The sequence below is a fragment of the Seriola dumerili genome, unplaced genomic scaffold (assembly GCF_002260705.1).
Source record: "Seriola dumerili isolate Sdu_G_001 unplaced genomic scaffold, Sdu_1.0 BDQW01000002.1, whole genome shotgun sequence".
In the NCBI taxonomy this organism is placed as follows: domain Eukaryota; kingdom Metazoa; phylum Chordata; class Actinopteri; order Carangiformes; family Carangidae; genus Seriola; species Seriola dumerili.
The window spans coordinates 3704479-3718666 of NW_019174257.1; positions in this window are offsets into that span (position 1 = coordinate 3704479).

Sequence of the window (14188 nt, forward strand, 5' to 3'; positions counted from 1 at the left end):
TCCAACACACGCTCATGCTCCTGACCCTGTCCCGCAGCCCTCCATCTGTGTGGGGTTCAGGTTGCACCGCATCCAGTAAAGATCCCGTTTCACTGCAGGTGTTCCATCAAAGTGCTGGCTGGTGCAATTCTGGACTCAGACTCTGGCCCTGTTAAATGCCTGACTGGCTGCAAAGAGCCAGCCATTGATTAGACTGCACGCGTGTGCCGGGGCACGATGATGGGGCCTCCACCGTAGCACATCTGAGCCTTGTGGCCAGAGGTGTCATCTAGGGGATTCACTCAGACTCCTTAAGGGCCCTCCTCCCTCCTCCTTCCTCTCCTCCTTCTCTTCCTTTTTGTTCCCCTGTGCTTGTAATTGAAAATGTATTTACTGCAGGGCCAGAGGCTGGACTGTGGAGAGGGAGGCACTGCAGCTTATGAAGATGTGGCTGAGGTGAGGGCCGCAGGGTTTGGCTCATCTTCAGCACCACCAACTCACTCAGGCAGTCAATTTTTTTTCTCTTTCTCCTTTTTGGCTGCTCTCTTTGTTTACCACTCCCTCACGTACTTCTCCCTTCTAACTCCTCTCTGTTTGCTCATCTTTTCTTTCAGCGCCTTGCCTTTCATTTTTGCCCTCCTTCCTCTTTTATCCTTTGTCTCCCTTTATCGTTCTTGATTGGCCGTGTATAAGGACCATTTCAAATGCAAATGTTGCCACTCGGATTGATACAAGTTATATGCTGCTGATAGCAATTAGTTCAAAGGAAAGTTTTGTCTATTTTAAATCCATTTTTATTTCAGCCTTGTTGAGGGTCTCTGAAGTCTGTCCATAAAGAAATATATGAACTCCACCAAGCAGCAGATTTGTTATCTGATTTTCAACAGATTGAAAGTGAAATTAATTTCTGTAAAATTTGCTGTGACAGAAAATAAGATTCATTACCGCTAATTTTGTTTGATTGGATTATTTCAAGGGACTTGAGATTTGTTCCACAAAAGGTGTGATATATGATATGTGTTTTAACAGCATACATCAGGGAAACCAGAGACATAACTTTGTATGATACATACTTTTGTTAGAACAAAAAATTTAACTCATAACATGGATATCTTAACCTTTTTCTGTTTATATAAAGTCAACAACCTAATACAACACCCTTGATATAGAAGATTATGTTCAAGGAGCATAGGACTAGCACAGTCTTGAGAGTTTGTGTATGTGTCTATTCCGCATTATTTACAAAAAGTAGTGGTGCAGTAATTTAATAATTGAAATGCAAATTGGAGTGATGTGTTTTTGTCATATTCCTAAAACCTGAATTAACTTCTATTAATATTTTCTGTAAAAAAAATAAATAAAAAAAACAGCTTGAGACAGGCCTCCCTTTAAAATGTGGTTTTGGATGAAACGGGTTTTCAAATGTTTTGTGGATAACAGTACAGGCAGACTGAGAAAAGTGGGAATATTCAGGTTGTTAATGGGGAATACCTTGTCCCTGGTATCCCCTGTGTAGCTAGACTGTGATCTCTGATAGCCTGAGCACTCTAGTCTCCTGCTCCCCATTAGACTGGAGCAAAACTGCAAGGCAAAAATGGCCTTTCCCTCAGCAGACCTCTTGAGGGGCCCTCGTAAAGCATGATTATCTTTTACGAGTTCCCCTCTCATTCCCAGGTCTAGCTCGTTGGGGAGAGCAGTGCAGCCACTGGGCCTCCCTGCTTTATCAGACCTGTGGAAGGAGAGGAAAGAGGGGAGCGAGAGGTGAGGAGAGGTGAATGAGGTGCTGGGAACTTTCTCTCCCAAATCCTCTTTGTGTTTATACAGGCACTGTGGTAGAAAGAATTTATCTGAAACATATGTTGTACGGGATTTGGTTAACTATGCATCTTGTATATCGTCCCCACAGCAATGTTTTCTTCCTGAATTTGATTTTTGCCAGGATGGTAAAGTCTCTCAAACAGCATTTGATGTAATAGCTTCTTGTAGTAAGAGGGCCTCCTCCTCCTTTTCAATAGTCGGGTAAACTAAAGTTCATAGATGTTCATTGCTTTTCGTTTATGGATTTTGATTTCAAAAAAATATTCCAAATAAAAAGTATTTGTTTGATTGTTCTTGTAGTGAGTGCAAATGTTGAAGTGAGCACTGGGATAGTCAAGTTTACTGTTGAATCGTCTGGAGTTTTTGTTCTAGCTAAGTGTCCTCTGATGCTGATGTTGCAGCAGGGTCAAATATATCGTATGTACCTCCTTCCCAAGACAATTTAAAGAGATATCCTCTTGGATTTGTACTTGTGTGGTCAGCACAAGGAAGCACCACAGGGCAGGTCTACTATGCCCTATTACCTCTCCTTCCCTACATCTGTCTCTGCTTTGACCCAATCTAAATCTAAACCAGAGGAAATCATCAGCAGGTTTCCTTCAGGAGACACCAAAATGTGATTCTTTTCTCTCTTCTTTAACAAAAGTGTAGGAACATTTAAGGGGAAGGTTGCAAAATGTGTCCCTTTTGTGAAGAGGCTCTAGGAGGGCGGATGGTGCGGGATGGCGTGAGCGTGCCTTGAAATCACCCACAAAGGGATTCAAGGCACAGCAGTAGCCCTTGGCTGGGGATGGTTATCACTTGCATCCGCTGCCACTGCCTCCAAGACACGCTGGCTAAAACACCAGCACTCCTGGAATCTGTCAAACTGTCAGCTGCAACAGGAAAATAAATAGGAGGGAGAGATGGAGTAATTGTAAAGAACTGTGAAAGCACAATGGCTAACTGAAAAAATCACCCCTGCAGACGGCTGATTGGTAACTGGCCTAGGGTTCGCATTTTGGCAGGCAGCAGCATGACAATGGTGTTTCTGAAATAAGATAGAGAGGCTGAGCTACGATGAAATGGTGGCCGCTTGCATTGTCTTTATAGCGATTCTTTGACTTCCCTATGACGAATCCCAGTAACACAGACACTTGGCAGACCAAAGTGGGCCACTTTGCGCTATAGAAGGCCCCTGCACATGAGAAGCCAAAGAGAACCTTTAAAAACGAAGCAAGATGTAATGCAGCTTTTTTATGCTCATTCTGGCCCTGTGATAGCTGCAGTGGCATGGATTTGTATCCCAGCTACACTGAAAGGGCTGCTGAATTGGATGGAGCTTTAAAGTGAAGCAAGAAAGCTCTGGAAAATCGGCCCTCAAAGGCACATTTCAACTGGAAAGCGTTTCTTTTAAGCTGTCACTCCTTGGTAGTTGACAATCCTATTATGGCACCAACTTATTGTAATTAAGAGAGAGAAGAGATATATGGGTAAAAACACATTCACCGGACCATCTAAGATACAAAGAACTTTGTTGTTGTTCTGTGTTTGGGGGCAAACGAAGTGCTGAGCGGCCAGATCACCTTATTTGCATTGACATGTGAGTGATGTAAAGGGTATCCAGAAGCCAGTTTTTCTTTCTCTCTCTGTCCCTCCATCCCTTCACTTGCGGGCACCACTTTAAAGAGACGTGATGGAAAATAGGTTTTATGGCTTTTCTTCTCTCCCATTTTTAGAGGTCAGAGAAATGGAGCCTTCAAAAGGAAATCCTGAGGAGGTAACGATCCCTCACCTCATCAACCCTTCTGCTAAATTCTAAATACGTTTTGCACTGAAATTGTGGCCAAAGCCCAACATAAAGCAGCTAGGAAAGGGATTGTCCATATGCTGCTATTTATTTGCCTGATAATAAGAGGATTGTGTGTCTTTCTTCTATACTCTCTCCACAATGGGCGGCTTTTGAAGCAGGAGCAGATGATAGCCAGAGTCCTCAAGAGTGGCATCGGCTGCCATTGTAGTAACTGAGAGATGTCCTGAAATGTTGGACCGATGACAGTGATATAAAGCCTCCTGTGCATTGTGGGTAAGGAGTGTGCACATGTGGTTACTCTGCAAGTGGCTGTTCTCCCTGGAGGCATTGAAGCCTGACCTTTGACCTCTTTTCCTGACATGCTCCCACACAGCTATGGTTGTGACCAACAATGTTTGAAGATTTAAATGAACCAAGATCTTACTGATTAAGGTTATGTTTTTGTATCTTTATTTGCTGTGACAATTAAATAAAGAGAGAGCTAATAAAGTTAGGGGTCAAAGTCTTTCACGCTGTTCATAATTTTTAGTCTAGATGTGTCTTTGCATCTGATACTCCCCTCTTACCTCTTTGATCTCCGTTCTCTGCTCCTTCTCTGTATGGACCTGTCTTGTGTTACAAATGAAGGTGCTGAGAGGGTCAAAATATCAAGGGCCAAACCGCTGACACACAGATACATAGAGATACTCCTCCAGTGCTTCTCCACACCTCCAGCAGCTGCGTTTTAGGGCCGTCACTCATCCTCTTGCCCACAGAGACCCTACAGCTGTGCCACAAATCCTCTCAACATCACAGCTCTTCAGTGGAGAACTGTCTGTTCTTTTTGTTTGTTTTTTGACAATGACAATCATAGGCTTGTTAGATCCTGTCATTTTTCCACTTTTGAATGCACAAAATAATGTAAGTTGACAAAAACATATTGACAATTTCAATATCTGATTGAATTTATAAATTACATCTGTGTAGCAGATGTTGCATTATTCTTTCTTCATAGAGAAACACTCTATATTAGACTCCCTATATATATTCTGCTAATTAGTTCTGCCAATTATGTTTCAACTGGAAAAATAATCACTTTCATTATGTTCAGTGGCAATGCAGCCATTATGGTAGACTAATGTCATAAACTAATGTTTGGATATGTAGTATGCACAGTCCAACTTATATCAAGAAAAATCCTTCTAAAAAGCTCAAACTAGTGGAGTACAAATTCAAAATAATGTATTCACCCTGAAATGATCAGTTCTGCGGTCAGAAAAAAGGCGATAAATTGACCGCTTCACTTTAGTTGTTCTTTCGAGATGTCCAAAGGTGTGGTTAGATGAGATTTTGCCACACAAAGTACACATTTTGAAAAGGCAAGGCAACCCTGTTCACCCTGTCCCTTTTTGAAATGTATGGAGAGCAAAACCTCATCACATCTTAAGTGGGGATTCAGACCTGTGTTAAAACGGCACAGGGGGCTGCGTTGATGGGGACATGTTGTTTAAGTTTTGGTGAGACATGAAATGCAAGCTACATAGTCCAAAGTCTTATTGGTCAGGGTGCCCTGGTGTCTCTCCTGGTACAGCGCATACCATTAAGGCTCAGCCCTACCCGCAGCGGCCACGGGTTCGAATCCGACTTGTGGCCCTTTGCTGCATTTCATCCCCTCTCTCACTGTGGCTGTCAATAAAGGCAGAAAATGCCCAAAAACATAACTCAAACAGTAATACTCAAAGACAGGATTTTACAACTCCGGAAAGTTATTATGGCAGCAGCTATTTTATCTATCATCATCACAGTCACGAGGTAAACAGCAGAAACATGGTGTTCACATTATGCAGTAATCTAAAATGAATGTGCGCCTGCATGTATTTGATTTGCCATCGTAAACCTGGTTCAGCTTTTCTACCAGACGACTCAACATTGTTTTGCATAGCATTCTGTATAATACATACACATACTCACATCCACTTAAACCCCAACCATCTCTTGTCTTACACCTTTCAGTCTCATACTTTGACCAACCTTTAGCCCCCAAGTGTCACAAGTGTGCTGCCGCCTGGAGGTCCAGAATTTCTAGCAGCAGCCCTGCATGTGTACACGCACTTGCACTTAAAAAACACAAACACACAGGTAGTACTTCTCACCAGGAGACTACATAGCAGGCTTAGCTCCACCTCTGTGCCTGTGAGTTTGGCCTCAGTGATTTACACTGTGTGTGAAAGCAGCCGGCTGGCTGTGTCTTAATGCAGAGCACCGCGAGGGATGGAGAAGTGGCCCGTAATGAATTGGTGTTAATGAGCTGTTAACTCTGCTCCAGCCCAAAGCGCCACAGTAACCCCTGCTGCCTGGCTTCCAAGAGAGTACAAATATATACAAGCTCACAACCACACACACACACACACACACACACACACACACACACACACACACGCACGCACACACACACACACACACACACACACACACACACACACATATATACACAATGGAATGCATACGTTTGTTCAGGAAAGAGATTTCTTTCAGCCGGTAGTCCAAGTGCACATACAGACGTCACGTCACCCACAGACACACAGACTCTCTCACACGCACTCCCTCATACGCATGTTCACTGTCACAAATGCACACGTACACAGGCACACACACACCCACATACACACTCTGCAGTCCAACACATACTCAGTCAATCAGCCTCTCACTCCCAGGCTAAACGGGCCCCTGGCTCAGAGGCAGTAAATCTTCCTCATGCTGACATGTACTTGTGGATGGCGAACACCCAGCCGAACTGCTGAGCAGATCAGAGTCAAATAACATTTGTAAATAATTCTCAGTGTTTGTTTTTCAGTAACGGAGAGCCAGGTGGATGGGGTTTGCCACATTTCACGTAAGGTCAGATGTTAGACGGCAACAGAAAAGTATTTTGTAATTACTAATTGCCCTGGGCTCTAAACTCAACACGTATAGCACCTAATCATACTAAAACAAACCATAGCAAGTATTTACATATACTACAGAATTTATACTTTTACTGTTTATGAGGTCCTGATCTTCCTATAACATTTATTATGGGATGTACTGGCTTATGTACAGTATTTTGCTTTATTTTAGAATAATCTTTCCCTGAACTTCTTTGTGTGTTCACTATTAAAAAAATATAAACACCATTTCATTAACAACCAGTACAGATGTCCATCTGTTGTTGGGCCTAGAATTCCCACAGCCTCGCCTAGTGTAAGTCTTTGTCATCAATTTATATTTTATTTTACTGGTTTTATGCTTTGAGGCCAGGTACATTTTGCCTGTTGCCTGTACAGCATGAAACCCTTCAATAGAAAAGCTGCTCTCATTTAGTGACTGTATGATGCTCTAGCTTGCACGCACATTCTTGGTCTCAGTGTAGTTTCCATTGCTCACCTGCCATCAGCTTTCATGTAAAAAAGTTCTTGTAGTGGCAGTCTGAAATGGGTGCAATGGTGTGAATGAATTTTCTTCTCTAGTCACTGTTAGTTGCCCTTGACAAGTGTTTAAGAAATATTCATAAAGATACCTTATAATGATATGCCACCTCTGCACTGGTGGACAAATTTTGCCTCCCACATTGTCCTTGTTGAACCAATCCTTGATAGTGGTGCATTTACTGTATGTTCACATGACTTCATGAGTGATGGAACCAGTCCTAAAAAGAAGAGACAACACACCATTAGTTGCCTGTATGCCTCTGCACAAACACAATCAAGATAAATTCCTCTACTACTTGGTAAATAAATGACTGTGACGGTGGCTGTCGAGGCAGGATCCCAGCCTGCCCTCTGCCATATGGACAAAGGCGTTCTCTCTGCACCCACACAGCGCTGACGTTGAGCAAATCGTCCTAATACTGATGCTGAGCCCGATAAGCATGCTCTACACTCTTCCTCAAACTGTCTCTCTCTCTCTCTCTCTCTCTCTCTCTCACACACACATACACACACACATTTTCAGTCCTGCCACCCGCTGCTTCTGCTGTGAGAAACTAAATACGGGGAAAAAAAAGGAGATCTTGTGTTTGCGGTGTTTGACTCACCTTAGGGTGTGCTTGTGTGTGTGTGTGTGTGTGTGTGTGTGTGTGTGTGGCTTCATGTGAGGGAGAGAGGACTCTGCTGTTCTGAATGTGCATGTGTACGTACAAATGTGTTCCCTCACTTTTAGCCTGTTGGAGGCCAATTAACGGAGGATGCTGTTAAGTGATTTTTAGCGGCTTCGCTGGAGATTTAGGGGAAGGAAGAAAGATGGTCGCCCGCAAGGTGCTTTAATAGTCCCTGACAGCGCTAGTGCTTTATGGCTAGCAGCTGGTCCAGGTGTTAGCCACTGCCTGAGCACAAATACACACACGCATGCACATACACACTGCCTGCCTCATTAGGGTCGGCCCTAACAGGAGGGCTCTTTGCGGTTGAGAACTGAGTCTGACGCAGTGTGTATTTTCAGCCTGTGTGAACACGCGTTAAACTGCTAGCTGCTTGCCTGGAAGGGGAGGAAGAGGGGAAAGGAGGCAGAGACTGGGTTGGTTGTCATGCTCAGGCATTCAAATTGCCATTTGTTGTGGCATATAAAATACCCCCAGAAACAACTGGCACGTTTATAGTTTCTCTTCCCAACGTTAGACAGCGTTTTACAGTCCAATGTTTACAGTCATCACGACCACCAAATTTGTGTTGTTGTGTATGTGACCTTTTACGGCACTTTTTTTCTTTTTTTCTCCTTTATTCCCAAACCTGCATGTATTACATTAGCATATGCGTGTTTTTACTATGTGGTGTTTAATTCATGCTGCGGGACACGGACATCCATCTACAAAAAAAGGATTTGTTCTTTTTCAATTTTTTTGTAATCTCTTACTTCTCTGAACTAGAAAATGAAAAAATTCCAGTGAGTCACTTTTTATGAAACACAATTGATGCAGTTCCATGAAACACTATATGCATTAGGGGCTCCTCATCTGCAGACCCTTACCAATAGGACCCTATGATGGTAGGAAGTGTGTATCTGCATGTGAGTGTGTGCGCTGTGGGGGAGTCCTCCACATGCAATAATTGTAATTTAGCAATAAGTAGCTTACCCAACAAGAGGAAGGAAAATGGGGCGAGGTGCTGGAACTAAGGAGCACCATGGGGGAAGGAATACAAGAGATTATCAGGTTGGAGGGCACAGCTTCTCCTCCTCTCCTCACCCCCTGCTATGGCACTCTTTTTCCCTCACCGAGGCCAACATTCACCTCAGGTCAGCCATATCTAATGTTACCGGACCTCTCCTGGCACAGGGTTACGGAACAAAGGTGTATCCTCCATTCATGCCCCCCACTCTCTCCCCAGGTCTGCTAATGAACATTACAGACTGGTTCACTGAGAAGCTAAAGATACTCAGCGCTGGCACCCCCCACCCCCTCCACCCCCCCACCCCAGTGATTTCTCAGGAGGACGACGACCCTCAAAGAAAGTGTTTTCTTTTAAAGGCCTTTCACTTTTTTGGAGTGTCCATCCTCTTATCGTCCATGGAACAGGAAATGGGATGTCCCGCCTTGATTGTGTTACTCTGTCATTGTGTGTGTGTGTGTGTGTGTGTGTGTGTTACTCCCATGTGCCACTGAAGTTTTTTTTTGAAGTGTTCACAGAGAGAGGTGGATGAAGCCACGTGTGTTCAGTCTTTATGTGTTGCAAAGATCAGATAATTATGTTGCAGCATATCCTCTGCCCTCAAATCTAATTTTCTGACATGCCCTGTTGCGACCGAAGAGCACAGATTCAATAGTGGGGATCACTAACAGGCCTCAAGAGCTGAGTCCAGCTGCCTACATCTTGTTTTGAGTGGCAACATACGTATCCCTCTGTTCAGAAGGATAATGACTGACACCGCATTGATTCGCGATTCGTGACGTATCGTTCAGCCAGAGGACGATGATGACTGAGACGTAAACATCGGTGAAATCTGTCATATGTTATGCACTGCTTTTGTAAATCATTTAGGGTGTTAAAAGTCTTCCATTTGTTCTGAGACTACAGATGCTGACTGTACAAACCAAACATAAGCTTTCTGTCTGCTCAGACACCCACAGAACCTGCGCTTTGATCTCCGCATGAATATGTCTATGTGTGTCACTTCTAAAACTTCTGACAGGAAGTCCAGCCATGGTTATACGTTTGGTGAGGCAGTGAGTTTTCGGGATGTGGTTTTTCTTGAGGATTTAGATCTCACATGATACAGTCAGCCACAGACTGTCTTTGTTTGTCATTAGCCCCTTTTCTTTTGATGGTTTCCAATGCTATGTGTTTTTGCATTCAGACGTGAAACTATATACTTATCCTAGCCAAGTTGAAAGCAGTTAATGATATCACAATATTATGATAAACTGACCAAAAACACATGTCAGTGAGGAAACAGAAGTATGAGACTGGTGGATCAGCATGCAGTGACGTTATACCTTTAATACTACAGAGATATTTAAGTTTATGTGTTACTGTACACGTTGGCATGACAAAAGACAGTCCGCGGAAGCTCCACCACAGGCATGTCTCCCTATATGTAACTGCATGTGTGGGCGTGTGTGTCTGGATGCAGTGTATAGAGGGGAAGCACGGTTTGGCGAAGCCCTTGCGGACATGCAGGAACATGACACATAGTTCCTCCCGCGTATCCTCACAAACCACAGTGAAACAGCATTAATGATAAGCACCTGGATTCCCACAAGCTCCCAGTTAGGCCCAATTGGCGGTAACTGATAAATTGGGATGAGTGGGAGTTAGACTGCAGGGCCAAGTGAATGAACTCTTTTCACATCAGGTTGCAAAAGAAATCTGAAAGAGAGAGATGAAGAGATCCTTTATTCTGGCAGTGTGTTCACATGAGAGGAGACCACACGCTTGAGAGAGAATGAGATAGAGAGAGGGAGAGAGGGACAGTGTCTTTCCCAGACAGCCCATGAGAATCCAATACACTCCCACGCGTCTGGGCTTGTGTGTGGCCACCGCATACACACACACACACACACACACACACATGCTACACGCCACATGTGTCCGTGTTCATCCCCTCCTCGTAACATCAACCCTTCGCTCTCTCAATCTGGGCCACGCTCCCCGCCGACTTTGATGCATTTTTTTACTCGATGTGTACGACAATAATCTTTTTCACCCCTCCAAAAGAGCGGGCCATGGGAAGAAAGGCCCTGCTCTCGAGGCTTTGCTTCATCTTTTGCCCCGGCTCTCCAGCGAGACAAAATCGCTTCTCCGGCACCACAGTGTGGTTCAACTACAGCTGAAAAGGGACGGGGACCAAATCCCTCTCATACACAACAAAACAACACTGTAGCCTTTTCACTGTGACTGCCCACAAGGAAAGGGCCCTTTCTGTCTGTGGCGGACACAGTGTCTGTCTATCTATCCGCTCCCCACAGATGTTGACACTGTTTGTTGCGGGTTAAGATGCCCTCTAAAGACCATTGTTCCCCTTGTATCTCCTCTGTTATTGAGTTTTTCCTCTCTTTCTAGGCGAGGGCCGGAGGTAGAGAGGGGAAAAAAGCGGTGAAAGATCTCCGGATGGCAGTCAGCGCACCAGGGGGCCTTTCTGCCCAGAGAGACCCCAGCAAAGAGCTTCATTGTGGGTAGCAGCAGGCAGCCACCGAGGGCTGTATGTTGGAAGTATTGTGTTGCTGGATAGACCAGAGTCCCTCTCCAGAACAGGGTCAAAGGTTAGCCCCCCTGTGGGCTGCTCCATACCTGCTCTGCCCTGTCTCCCCCTTCCACTCTCACAGGCCCAGGGAGACACAGCATCATACAATGGAAACCAGTCAACTCGCTACTAAGGAGACTCTTAAGATTGAGAAGTAGCAGAGCGGAGAGACTAATTCAGTGCACTCTCCACTTTTTCGATGAATAGATAATTCGATTAATGGGCCCATGAAAGGAAGTAACGAGCAAGGCAGGTCAGAGGCTCCTCGGCAATTTACAAGGCCACGTCTCAGCACTTCAGCAGGATAAAAATCTTATCGCAGACCCAAAACAAAAACCTTTTGATGACATCTCAGCTATCAGCATTGTTGATGAGGGTGTGAGTCATAAGATGGTGTGCGTGTGTGTGTGCGTGTGTGTGTGTGTGTGTGTGTGTGTGTGTGCAGGGCTCTGTACAGCTGTGCGTGTGTGGATATGTAAGTATGCTTTTGGAGACAACAGGATGGTGAAAGACCATGTCAAACATTTGGATCTCTGCTGAGCCAGATCCCACCCCTATTGCCTTATCTTGACACCCCTGTGCATCCAGGGAATGCTCGCTCTCATGCCTCCATGCACCGTCAGCACTTCAAACACAAACATACAGCTCTGGTTAATAGGCAGCCCTGCTGAGCGCCGACCAACTGTGGAATATGAAATTACAGTTAATGAAAATCAAATCCTCATCCTGTTGTTGACATTCATAGCTGGGTGTAACTTTGCTTTGTGTCACTGTTTAGGAAAGGTTAGTGTGCTGCGAGAACATTGTGTGATTATGTGAATTTACCAAAAGAAATTTGTTTGATCTTTGAGCTCCATTTTCACTTCAATACTCCTTGTCACACCCACAACAACAATATACCGATATACTGTATATATGAACTAAAGTAGGCCATCAGTAGTGATGTAACCAATGCATCATTACCACCTTTCGTCATTCATCAGTACATGCAATGTGTGTGAGGGCGATGCGTATGTATTGAGTAAGTAACCACAATGAAACACAGACCAAATCATTTCTGTTTCTGTTTGGTTTCGTCTCTGTCTGTCCTTTTTGCCTGTCTGCGATGACATTGTCAATTTAAAATCGGTCCGCAGTGCAGCCCCTATTAAGGGGAATACAATATTAGAGATATTCTAATGAGATATTCATTTGCCATGTATTTGTGTTGGCCTCTTATTTATGTTCATATATTGTTTAACCTATTGATATACCTATTCAGCTCATGAAAATACAACAAAACACGGTCAATCCATTTAAAAGGCGATCATATTAAATGTTTATGACAGGTTACATTCCTCTAAAAAGCTGTACAACGTCTTTTCTTCTCAGGAGTTCAGTATTTTTTTTTTCAGTTGTTAACACATTTGAATGATCCAGCTGGATGAGGGAAGCTGCAGAACAGAGAAAGTGCTCTTTTCTGGACACAGAGAGTCATTTTGCTACATAGCACCAATGTGTAGTGTTTATGACAGGGGAGGATTGGTGCCAGTAGTCATCACTGATTGGTGCTGTCAGTGGTGATGTATGAGTGTGAAGGGACATCCCTGACCTCAGATTAGTACATTAACCCTCTCCCTGGCCGAGGCCAGCGTGTGTCCTAAACCCTGACCCCATGTCCCCTCACACCACCACAGGGGGTCCGCAGTCACCACTCTCCCCTCCAAACTCTGCAAGATGCCACATTGTGTTCCCCCCTTAGACTATTGTGTGCATCGCTACATAATGTGCATTCCACGTCCCGTAGTTCTCATGCTCACTTCCAGGGCTGCAGGGCTTGAGTTGACAGTGTCCACTTTAAGTGTCATCCTCAGAGGGGAGCTTGACCAGGAGCTGCAGGTAGCTTTCATGGCTGCCTAGCAGGCCAGTGTCCCGCTGCTAGAAATTTGTTGTCTCCCTCTGGGTGTCTTTTTGGTAGTGTCAACCCTGGGGCCCCTGATGGGAGATTTGTTGATATGATAACTTGATTAGGCTCCAGGATGGATGACATTTTGGCAGAGAGCCAGTCAGCAGCACCCAGGGAGGCACTGACTCGTCTCCTTAACCTCTCCTCAGGAGGCAGCAATTAGAGGTAGTAATTGGTGAATTAGCAATGTTGCTACATGTATTCTTTGCTTCCTTCTCACTCTCTATGGGTTGCGGGTGGACAAGAAGCCAAGCAGCTGAGAACTTGTGCGATCAGCACCTTCTTCAGTCAATAGTTTTGCTTCACTACATTCATTCATTTCATGGCATCACTTCTCTCTCTGTGCACCACTGAAAACACAGAAGTGACTGCCCGGATATTTTGTTGCTGAAGTGAGGTTTGGCCATGGTAAATGCCTTTTCTTATTTCTCACTAACACCATTCTTTACATGGCTCCAGGCCTGCAGTTCAGAGGAGATAATTCAATTAATGCAGCCAAGGCCTGCATTTCAAAACTTGGCCTTTTTGTCTGAGAGATTTGCATCATAAAACTCTGCCTCACAGCTGAAGGTCCTTGAACGTTTTCAGCTTTTAAATTGTTAAGATAGGAAAAATGAAATATACATTCGCTTTCAGACAAGGTTACCTCGACAACAAGATGTCCCCATTGTTTGCTCATGGAAATGTTTCATAACTACACCGCTTGTTACAAAATACAAGGGCAGAGTCTGTTAAAAGTTTTAGATGTTACCTCAAAGTTTTGTTCCGTGAAAGCACAGTGGATGCAGTCAGGAGATGACTTCAAATCTACTTCAAAGATCTACGTGAAGGATGTTTGTCAGTTGTATAGCTGATAAAAATTCGTTCATTTGGAAAATGAAAAGCTGCCAAATTTTAACATGAAAGTCACTTTGGCCCTGGTTGGTTTTCATGAGCTGTTCCCAGAGTACAATCAGAGAAAA